General features: G+C 40.3%; 1 pseudogene across 1 annotated transcript; it reads right to left on the reverse strand.

The window, feature by feature from the left end:
• Positions 1–19: 19 nt before the first annotated feature.
• On the reverse strand, positions 20–2034 carry LOC149042176 (uncharacterized; annotated as a pseudogene). The gene is made up of 3 exons (XR_016188221.1): positions 1444–2034; positions 882–976; positions 20–791 (listed from the first exon to the last, which is right to left on the reverse strand). The product of XR_016188221.1 is annotated as an uncharacterized LOC149042176 (transcript).
• Positions 2035–9142: the final 7108 nt, after the last annotated feature.

The following is a 9142-nucleotide window of genomic DNA, read 5'->3' on the forward strand; positions in this document are numbered from 1 at the left end:
AACACCCTCCTTCGTCAGTTGAATTCCTGCCATTAAAGTGTTATTGTATTTTTTCAACAACTTATTATAGACAGAGTTTCAATAAATAAAACACAAAATTGAAGTGACCAGCCTAACCAGAAATTACTGATTGCTCTGTTTCTGGAAAGACAATTGTGTACATTTCCCAAACAAACTAACAATAGAGACCAAGGTCGAACAATCGCTTATAGTTTCTGCCTTAGTAAATCCAAAACAAAACAAACTTAAGGTGTAAAATGCATCGTGACAAAAAGTGTGTTTTTGCTTCAAAATGAATTATTACCGTTTCAACTCAACATAACAACAAAGTCACCATTAGTGTCATGAAACATGCACCTGCTTTGATAGTTTCTATAAGGTAAAATAGTCGTTTTCTTCAACTGATGATGGATCACTTGTAACTGAGCTTGATGATGATGGTCTTGCTGATGGAGTATCAAAACCAAAACCCATGCCACTGGGTAGAAAACTGTAGTTTGGCTGGACACTTTGAGGAGCATATACCTGGTTTGGTGGCTGATATCCTGGACCAGCTCCTTGAAGTAGCATTTGGTTTGCGAAATCATACCAAACATGTGGCGAAAAAATTATCGGTCTTCTTCTCTTTCTTTAGATCGTGCCTCGGGTGTAGTTGAATTATTCTGCATGTAATCCTGCATCTGTCTCATTTGCTCATTGGATTGTTCCACTACATCGCACAGGCGAGGTTTTTTCTTAGGTTTACATGCCCTGCCACTCTTTCTCTTTGGTGTTTTTGATAGATGAGTAGCCTGAGAATTTGCTTCTGCTGTACTTGTTCTTGTATTTGGTTCTGATGCTGCAATAACGGCAGTTGGTTCTTCTGTACCTGATTCTGCTACTCTTACTTCAGCATTTGATTGTGCATCCACACATTCTCCTGTAGCTGAGCTTTCGAGCAAATGTTCCTCTGGAGGGTCTTCAACAGGGTGTGTTCCTGGATGACAAGCATACCATTTTATTGATAACAAAAATTAAAGAGGATCTGTTTTGATATCCCACCTAAATATAACAGAGTAGTTTGGTTTACCTTGTGTATGAAAATAATGAAATAAGAAAGTTTAAGTTTTACTTGGGGCAGGAAAATTCCCAAAGTAGGGCTAAGAGCTATTTTTGTGTTTTATCCAATGAAGTGGTTTATCAGGATTATCACCATGAAGAAGGTAATAACAGTAATTCTTTCCTCTTCAAATCTGTTAACATTTTAATAGTCCATTGAAATTTTGTATATTAAAATCTTCACATGTGCTATATATAAACAGGTACTTCCCTCCATATAAATATTTGCATTTTCAAAGTTATGACATGTAAAGGTTGCGGTCAAAGTTCACAAATGCTTCACTTGAACTTGACAATCACAAGTGCATAACTTTCTATTTGTTACACAAACATAACTCAACCTACCCAAAATACGGTCAAGCTTATCCCAGTGCTGAAATGCTGCCTTCTCCTGGCTTGAAAGAGCTTTTGAATCATACGCTCGCTCTGCTCCTGATATTTTCATCCTATCTTTCAATTTGCTGTACCCGGATTTCAGTTTCTTTAACTTTGTCTCTATCTGCTTCGCTGTCCTTTGGATGTCATTGTTTCGCTCAAGGAGGCCTTTGATTGAGGAATATAAATCTTTGTTTGTCGTCATGAGCTCTGCTGACGTCTTTGCATCACTGAAAGCATCTATAAGTGCACTAGTTTCATCCTGACTCCACTTTGCACCGTCGGACGCCATTTTGAAATCTCGAATGGGACAAGGAATTGTGGGTACGAAAACAAGTGGTTTGTGGGTAAAGTGCCAGGGCACCAACGAAAAATGTGTTCACACAAGGACTCAGTGCCCAGTTTAGTGCCCGAGTACAAGGTCGAGACCTTGTACTCGGGCACCGGCACCGTGCCCGAATTCTGGCGTGGGTACCAGGAAAAAAGGTGTGTTCACATTGGTGCCCGGCGTAGAATAGAACCCGGGCACGGTGCTCGGGCACCAAGTGTGAACACTGCCTAAGTCTTAAGAATACTGAAGTCAACTTTACAAAAAGTTAATTTAAAAAAAACAAAACAAAATTTGTTCGATGAGGATCACCTTAATTTACGAGGCAAACTAACTGTGCGATAACAAAATGAGAGGCTCAGTTGATATAGGATTGCTTTCTTTGAAACCCGTGGCTCATATTATACGGAAACTGCTGGAATTCTTACCCACAGTAGCGCAGTAGGCATTAAAAACAGAGCGCATGAAGGCATTCGATCGCATGAGGATGTAACAAACGTGTTGTTTATCTGTTTTCTATTTTTCCTACTTGCTCGCTTTTTCGAGGACAATCAGTCTTCGATTTGGTTTATTCACACATTGCTTTTTAGTTTTGGATACACTTGGCGTGTTTAGCAAAGCTTCTGCGAATAAATGCGAAAAATAGTTATATAAATATACACTGAGGGGATCTGTTAATCAGAGTTATCTCATCAATGTTTAGGAGCAGGTGCAAGGGAAGTTTGTTTGATCTATCAATGAGTTTGTTTTGAAAATATGTTTTCAGAGATTTAGCCAAAATAAGCCTTTTGATTAGTTCAGGATCGAATTTTTCGCTCGAGTTTGTTTTGAAAATATGTTTTCGGTGAATGTTCCATACATTTAATAAAATGAGCCTTTTGACCAAACATAGTCATACTTTTTTCGAAGTATAAATACCTCTTACTAACTAAGTTCGAGGTCGAGTTTTTCGCTAGAATTTGTTGCCCAACGGGGAAGCGGAAAAAACGAGGTTTCTTTTTTTTTACAGTACAGACCGAGAAAATGAGCTTAGTAAGATATCTGCTACATCTCTGGGTACAAATAGAGGGGAGGGTTGCAATTCAAACAAACTTTTGAATCCAGGAGGCCAATCAGTGAAATACCTCCTGCTTAATTAGTATTTCACTGTAATGAAAATTTAATAAGTAGTGAAAGAGTGAAAGACAACCGTCCGTGGGAGATCCATCTAAGTGCCTGTCTTCACGGTAAGGTAAGTTAGATTTGTATTTTATTTCGGCACGTCCTTACTTCCTTCGTAAATTGACGTTAAGTGACATTAACTGTAACATTAAAATACCAAGAAAATAAGCTTAAATTGCTAAAATATTTCGTAAACGAAACACGAAACACGAAAGCTAACCCCAAGGAAATTTCACCGCTTACGCAAGCATGTAACTAAACAGAAAATCACTTCCAGTGGCCAGTTCGATAAGCACTGTAAATTAGTCAAATTCTTTTTCAATTGATGTAATTGCAATGCTTACCTAATAGCTCTAAATTTTCCATAGCTGCCATGTCAACCGTACAAGAATATTGCAGAACGAGTAATAACGCAGTTGAAGTTCAGTGATATAAACGATAGAAAGCAATCATCAAAAAACAAGCAGAGAAAGCAGTGAAAAGCCGGATAAAACGCTAAGACCATTTACAACTTAACAGTAAGGAATTCGATCCTTACAACTGATAAAAGGTTTGCTCCATTCTTTCTCAGAAGACAGTGTGGTACATGATTAGTTGAAAATTCTCATCATTATGCCATTCTTACCCAAAGTTACGAATGAAATTTTATTTTTATAAATATATATTTTGTTATTTTTTTCTATATCAATAAATAATTTGAAAAGTGCCTACGATAAAATGTGTAGCAGAAATATATAATTACCCAAATTGGATCTGAATTGACAAATAATTATTTCAAGACTAGAGCTTTTTTTATAAAAAGTGCTAAATTTGCTATATGGCAGCGAGAGACATCGATATTTCTTGAGTGCAGGAGAGCCGCGCATTGATTCACATTGCTTAAATTGAGTAGTGTTGTTTGAAAAATTCTGAAAGCTATACGATTTGGAACAAAATTTCAGTTGAACAATACTTTAAAGTCTATAACGACAAATCAACCTTGGAAATAATTAAAAAATTTATCAATCCAAAGAATTGTCCTAAAGTGGCAAGGTCTCACTTGGAATTAAGAATTATTTCAGTATTTCACTTTCCAGCCATGACTCCTTTTGTGTTTGGGAATCTAAGTAAAGTTAACTGAATAAGCGCAAGCAGGGATGATTGCCCAGACACGAGTCTTTATCCGTTTCGGTGAGATTCTCTCGCTATTCCGCTTCAAATTTCTTCACTTCTTGTTCTGACAGCCAGGCTTCTTTTTACACCTTCACCCAAGATCTCTTCTCCTTTATGTTTTTCCTCATTCACATTCTAGTTTTAAACGCAGATAGACAGCAAAGATCTCCGTGTGCAACTGAAACTCTTGCGCGTTTGAATATTATACCAAAGAAACTATAGTTAAAAGTATAGTTAAAAAATTTCTAAATTTTGGTCTTCGAAGGTCTACCGTAAGAAAGTAAGTCCCCAATGATAACAACGCCATTAAACGATTCGTTGAATTTACTTACATTCTATAGCGCCGCTGACAATATACCTAGTATATCGTTGTGTTATTATGTCTCCCACGCCATGTTTATTGTTTGGGCGTCTCTTGCGGTTTTCTTTGCGGTTTTTTTTTTTTTTTTTTCGCCAAGTGTAGTTTATATAAGATTTTGAAGCTATCCTGTAAGAAGCAATAACTTCGAATCGTTGCCGGATAGATCCTTGTATGTAAAATCGTTGTTTACGGAAATACGAGGACTCTAGACGCATACAAGTTGTTGTGTCGTATTTATTTTCGCCAAGCGTAACTAGCCCCTACATTATTGGAAGTTAGAGTTTTCGAGTCAAGATCTGTTTACAAGAGTAGTTCGTCAACAGACGAGTGGCAAAAAGAGGAGAGAATCGGCCTGTGGTTTAGTTGGTTTTGAAGAATCGCACGTAACTTGACATGTTGCTGAAGAGGCGCCGAATAAATCGTCAGAATTCCAAGCGTTTCGGAGTAACGAGAGCGGTTGAAATTTGGATGTACAGCCATCGTTAGCCGTTAGAAACGTGGATTTAATCTCTTTTAGCGAAATTCCTCGGGGTTCAAGTGTGGAAACTAGGAAGAAAGCACCAAGCGAGATATTGACGAAGAAGAAGTCGGGAAAGCCGTGTAACAAGGCGTCAGAGAACTGAAAAAACGTCGGAATGTCGTGTATGGTTTGATTACAAGCCCAGCAGTTAAAGCAACAGAAGTAGGAGAAAGCGTTGACAGGTATGAAGAAGCATTACATAACTATGTTAGCAACCATGATAATTACGTTCGTTATTAAGATGACGAAGACAAATGACAGTTATAATGGCCAGAAACATAAAATTGCAATTAGATATTTTGGTGAGTGAATGGAGGGAGAAAAAGAAGAAAGAGGAGAGGCCCCCATCTGAGTCAAATTACAGTCACTCGTCAGCTAGGAGTGTGAAAAACTCTGCGTTCAGTACAAAAAGGAAAGAAAACGATTGATAGAAGAAGCGAAGGTAGAAATACGAGCCCTCAAAGAAAAGCAAGAATTACAACGTGAACTGGAAAGGGTTGGAAAGGGTAAAGCAGAGTGAAATAGGAAAGCAGTACTGCTAGACGCGAAAAATAAGTTACAGAAAACAGAAATAGACTTAATGCTGAAGCAAGCTGTCGAGAAAGGGACAGATGGCATGAACGACTATCTTAAAAAGTATCAAATGCAAAATAATCTGAGAGAAGAGCTATCCCCACCAATGGGCGAGACAGGTGCAACATTCAGCTCGGAATCGAAGCCAGTGGATAATCGGGTAATAGATGAGCAGCTCCCATGTGATCAAATCCAGTCTCAGTTATTTTCGTCATCTTTCGTAAGCGTTAGTGTAATTAACTTTGTATTTGTTTGTATTACTCTAGTATCTGTGCTTTAAGTGAAAATAAAAAAAATGTTTAAAAAAAAAAATTTTCGTCATCTGCCCAACTATCTGTAGGAACAGAGTCAGTGGTTACCCTTTCATCAGTACCTTATATAGCTCCAGAAGTTGGTATAGAAAGTTCAGCTTTCATAGCACTGAGGGAATCTTACTCCTTAGTTAGCTCTGTGACTCGACACTCTCCTTATCGAACCACAACACAAAATATTCAGCCACAATTGTAGACTATTGCGAGCTTATCACCTGCGAGTTTCCAGTCAACACCTGCTCATTATCGTGCCTGAGACAACACCGATTTTGCAGAGCGTGTCTCTCACAGGGACATAATGCGAAACGAGGTCCCAGAGAATAAGCTTGCGCAAGGACAGGGTGAGGTAAAGACAATCATTATCTAATACAATCTGGTGAAGCTGACGGAATTAGGAGTGGCATCCAGACTAACAGCCGTGATTCGTTTGAAAGTAATGGTGCAGCAAAAGGAATTCCGCGGCGTTCCAGGGTCCATGGCCACTAAGATTGGATCAGAAAGTCCTCCGATAGTGTGTAACAACACCACAACTCCACCTGGTGAGCCTGTTACTGTGAGCGTGATGGGGACCGGTCGCCCCATAGTGTGCTTCAAGGTTGTCCCAGTTAAAATTTGTAGTCGCAATGGTGCTAAAGAGATGGTTACTTATGCGCTCTCGGACAGTGGGTCAGATGCTAGTTTCTACCTCGAGAGCCTTCTGTGGGAGTTAGATTTGAAGGATATGAAGCCGATCGCGACTAGTTTTACAATGTCAGCAGTCAATTGTGAAGAGGAAAGGACTTGTCATGAGGTTCAGCTGAACGTTAAGTCTCTTGAAAGAGATACAGAGTTCAAACTTAGCCATTTGTTAACCACAGAGAGTCTTCCTATTACGCCAAGGCATATGGCTACCAACGAAGAAGTAAGGAAGTGGCATCACTTTGATGACATCAGTGTACCCGAAACAGGAGATACAGGAGTAACAATCCTGATACGCAGCTATCATCCAGAACTTATCGACTTGCAGCTAGACAAGAGGGGAGGATGTGGTCAACCCTCCGTCTTCAGGACCCCTTTTGGGTGGACCGTCTTTAGGCCTTAGGAGAAATTGCAGATGAGCGAGTACGCGTAAACACTCGCATGGTTAGAACGGAAGATGCAGAAATACCCCATATTTCATCGCCAGTACAGCTGCGTGGTTGAAAAATACAGAACTGAAGGATTCTCAAGGCAAGTGCCCGACGACGAGGTAGGTAAGCTCAATCCGGTTTGGTATCTTCATCATACAGAACTAAGAGTAGTGTTCGATTGTGCCTCTAGGAGTGGTAGAACATTGTTGAACGAGTAATTATTGCGGAGATCAGAAAATACCAGCACCTTAATAGGGGTAATCCTCCGATTCAGAGTAGATGATGTTGCAGTCATGACAGATATGAAGATAATGTTTCACCTGGTGTTCATAGCACCAGAGGACTGTGGAGCATTTTGTTATTGGTGGTGGCCAAATGGTGATAAATCAAGAGAGCGAAAGACTTAGCAGATGCTTATGCACATCTTTTGAGCCAAGTCTTCACCGAACGTGGCTGGACATGCCCTCAGAAAAACAGCTAAAGACAATAAGCGGGATTTCCCACCAGAAGTCGTCGATGCTGTATTTAAAGACTTCTGTGTAGACGACTCACTCAAATCATTTTCCAGCGAAGAACATGCGATAGACATAAGCAAACAGTAGCAAGAATTGCTTTCTAGAGGAGGCTTCCAACTAGCAAGATGGCTTTCAAATCGTCGTGATGTCTTGTCAACATTTCCAGATGAAGAAAGAGCTTCGCACATTAAGGATGTAGATTTGAAATCAGACAACTTGCCTTTGAAAAAGACCTTAGGAATCCATTGGGACGATCGGCTTCGTTTTTAGCGAGCGAGACCAGCCAGAGAATCGTAAGGGATTACTGTTCCCGATTGCAACTGCATACGATCCACTCGAATTTGCCAGTCTGTTGCAGCTACTTGGAAGAGAACTGTGTAAATTAAAGCTAAGTTGGGACCGCAATTTCCCAGAGGAAATCCGTCTCCGTTAGAGAAAGAGGAGAGAAGGCACTATGAATTTTCAGGGATTCAGGATCCCGTGATGTTTCAAGCCAGAAGGGTGTGATAGAGGTGCGCGGGCAGAGTTACATCAGGTATTTCAGCGTTAACAACTAATTGGAAAACGTAAATTGGCCACCGTAAAGGGTAAAAAAGCTCAAGTTTCGGACATCGCTCTGACGAGGGGCTAACGCTCGAAACGTCAGCTTTTTTACCCTTTACGGTGGCCAATTTACGTTTTCAACTTAGTTTTTAACACCAAATTACCTGCTATACTCTCCCTCCGACGCAGAACCACAGTTACTTTAGAAACTTACCCCCTTCATTTAGAGTTACATCATTTTGCTGATGCGTCGCAAGAGCATGCATTTGGTTATGAAACAGTCTCATATCTGAGCTTCATTAATGATCAAGGAAAGATACATTGCAGTTTCGTCATGGGTACATCACACGTGAGACCATCGAAGAACGTGGTCACAGTGCAGAAGTTAGAATTAACCGCAGCTACCTTAGCGACCCGGATCAACAAGATCGTAACTGAGAAAATTGAAGGAAGATCGAGGATTGACAGTCAGTCACTTACTGGACTAACTCGATGATAGTTCTGAAGTATATTGGTAACAAATCGCGAAGATTTGTTACTATTGTTGCCAACCGAGTGGCCACTGTATTGCAAGAGTCAGAACCAAGGCAATGACGCCATGCGAGATCAGAACACAACCGTGCAGACTATGCCTCTCACGGAATCGAAACTTCAGAGACCAAGAAACTGGGGAAGTGAAGAAATGTACTAGGATTCTTATGGAAAAACGAGAACGAATGGCCCCTGCAGCCCACAGAAGCTTCAGAAGCACTCCTACAGAGTTACGAAGGAGTTTAGAGAGCGAATATTACGGTTGAAGCAGCTGTAGTACAGAAAGTCTTTTGGAGCTCCCTGTTTCAATGCTGTTCTAAATGGGATAGGCTGCGAAGATTAATCATCATCTATCCGTTTGCTGCTGTAGGATTAGACTATTTTGGACCGCTTTACGTAAAGAGTGGGCCCAAGACAAGATCGAGGTAGAATGCTATCCTAAACAAGTGTCACGCATGCATATTTACTCGCTTAAGGTACCGCGCAGTTCACATTGAAGTGGCCAAAGACCTGTCTACTGCTAGCTTCATCAACCTAGTTTTGCGGTTTGTCGGTAGACAAGGTC

The sequence above is a fragment of the Pocillopora damicornis genome, chromosome 7, assembly GCF_964200805.1.
Source record: "Pocillopora damicornis chromosome 7, jaPocDami1.2, whole genome shotgun sequence".
NCBI lineage: Eukaryota > Metazoa > Cnidaria > Anthozoa > Scleractinia > Pocilloporidae > Pocillopora > Pocillopora damicornis.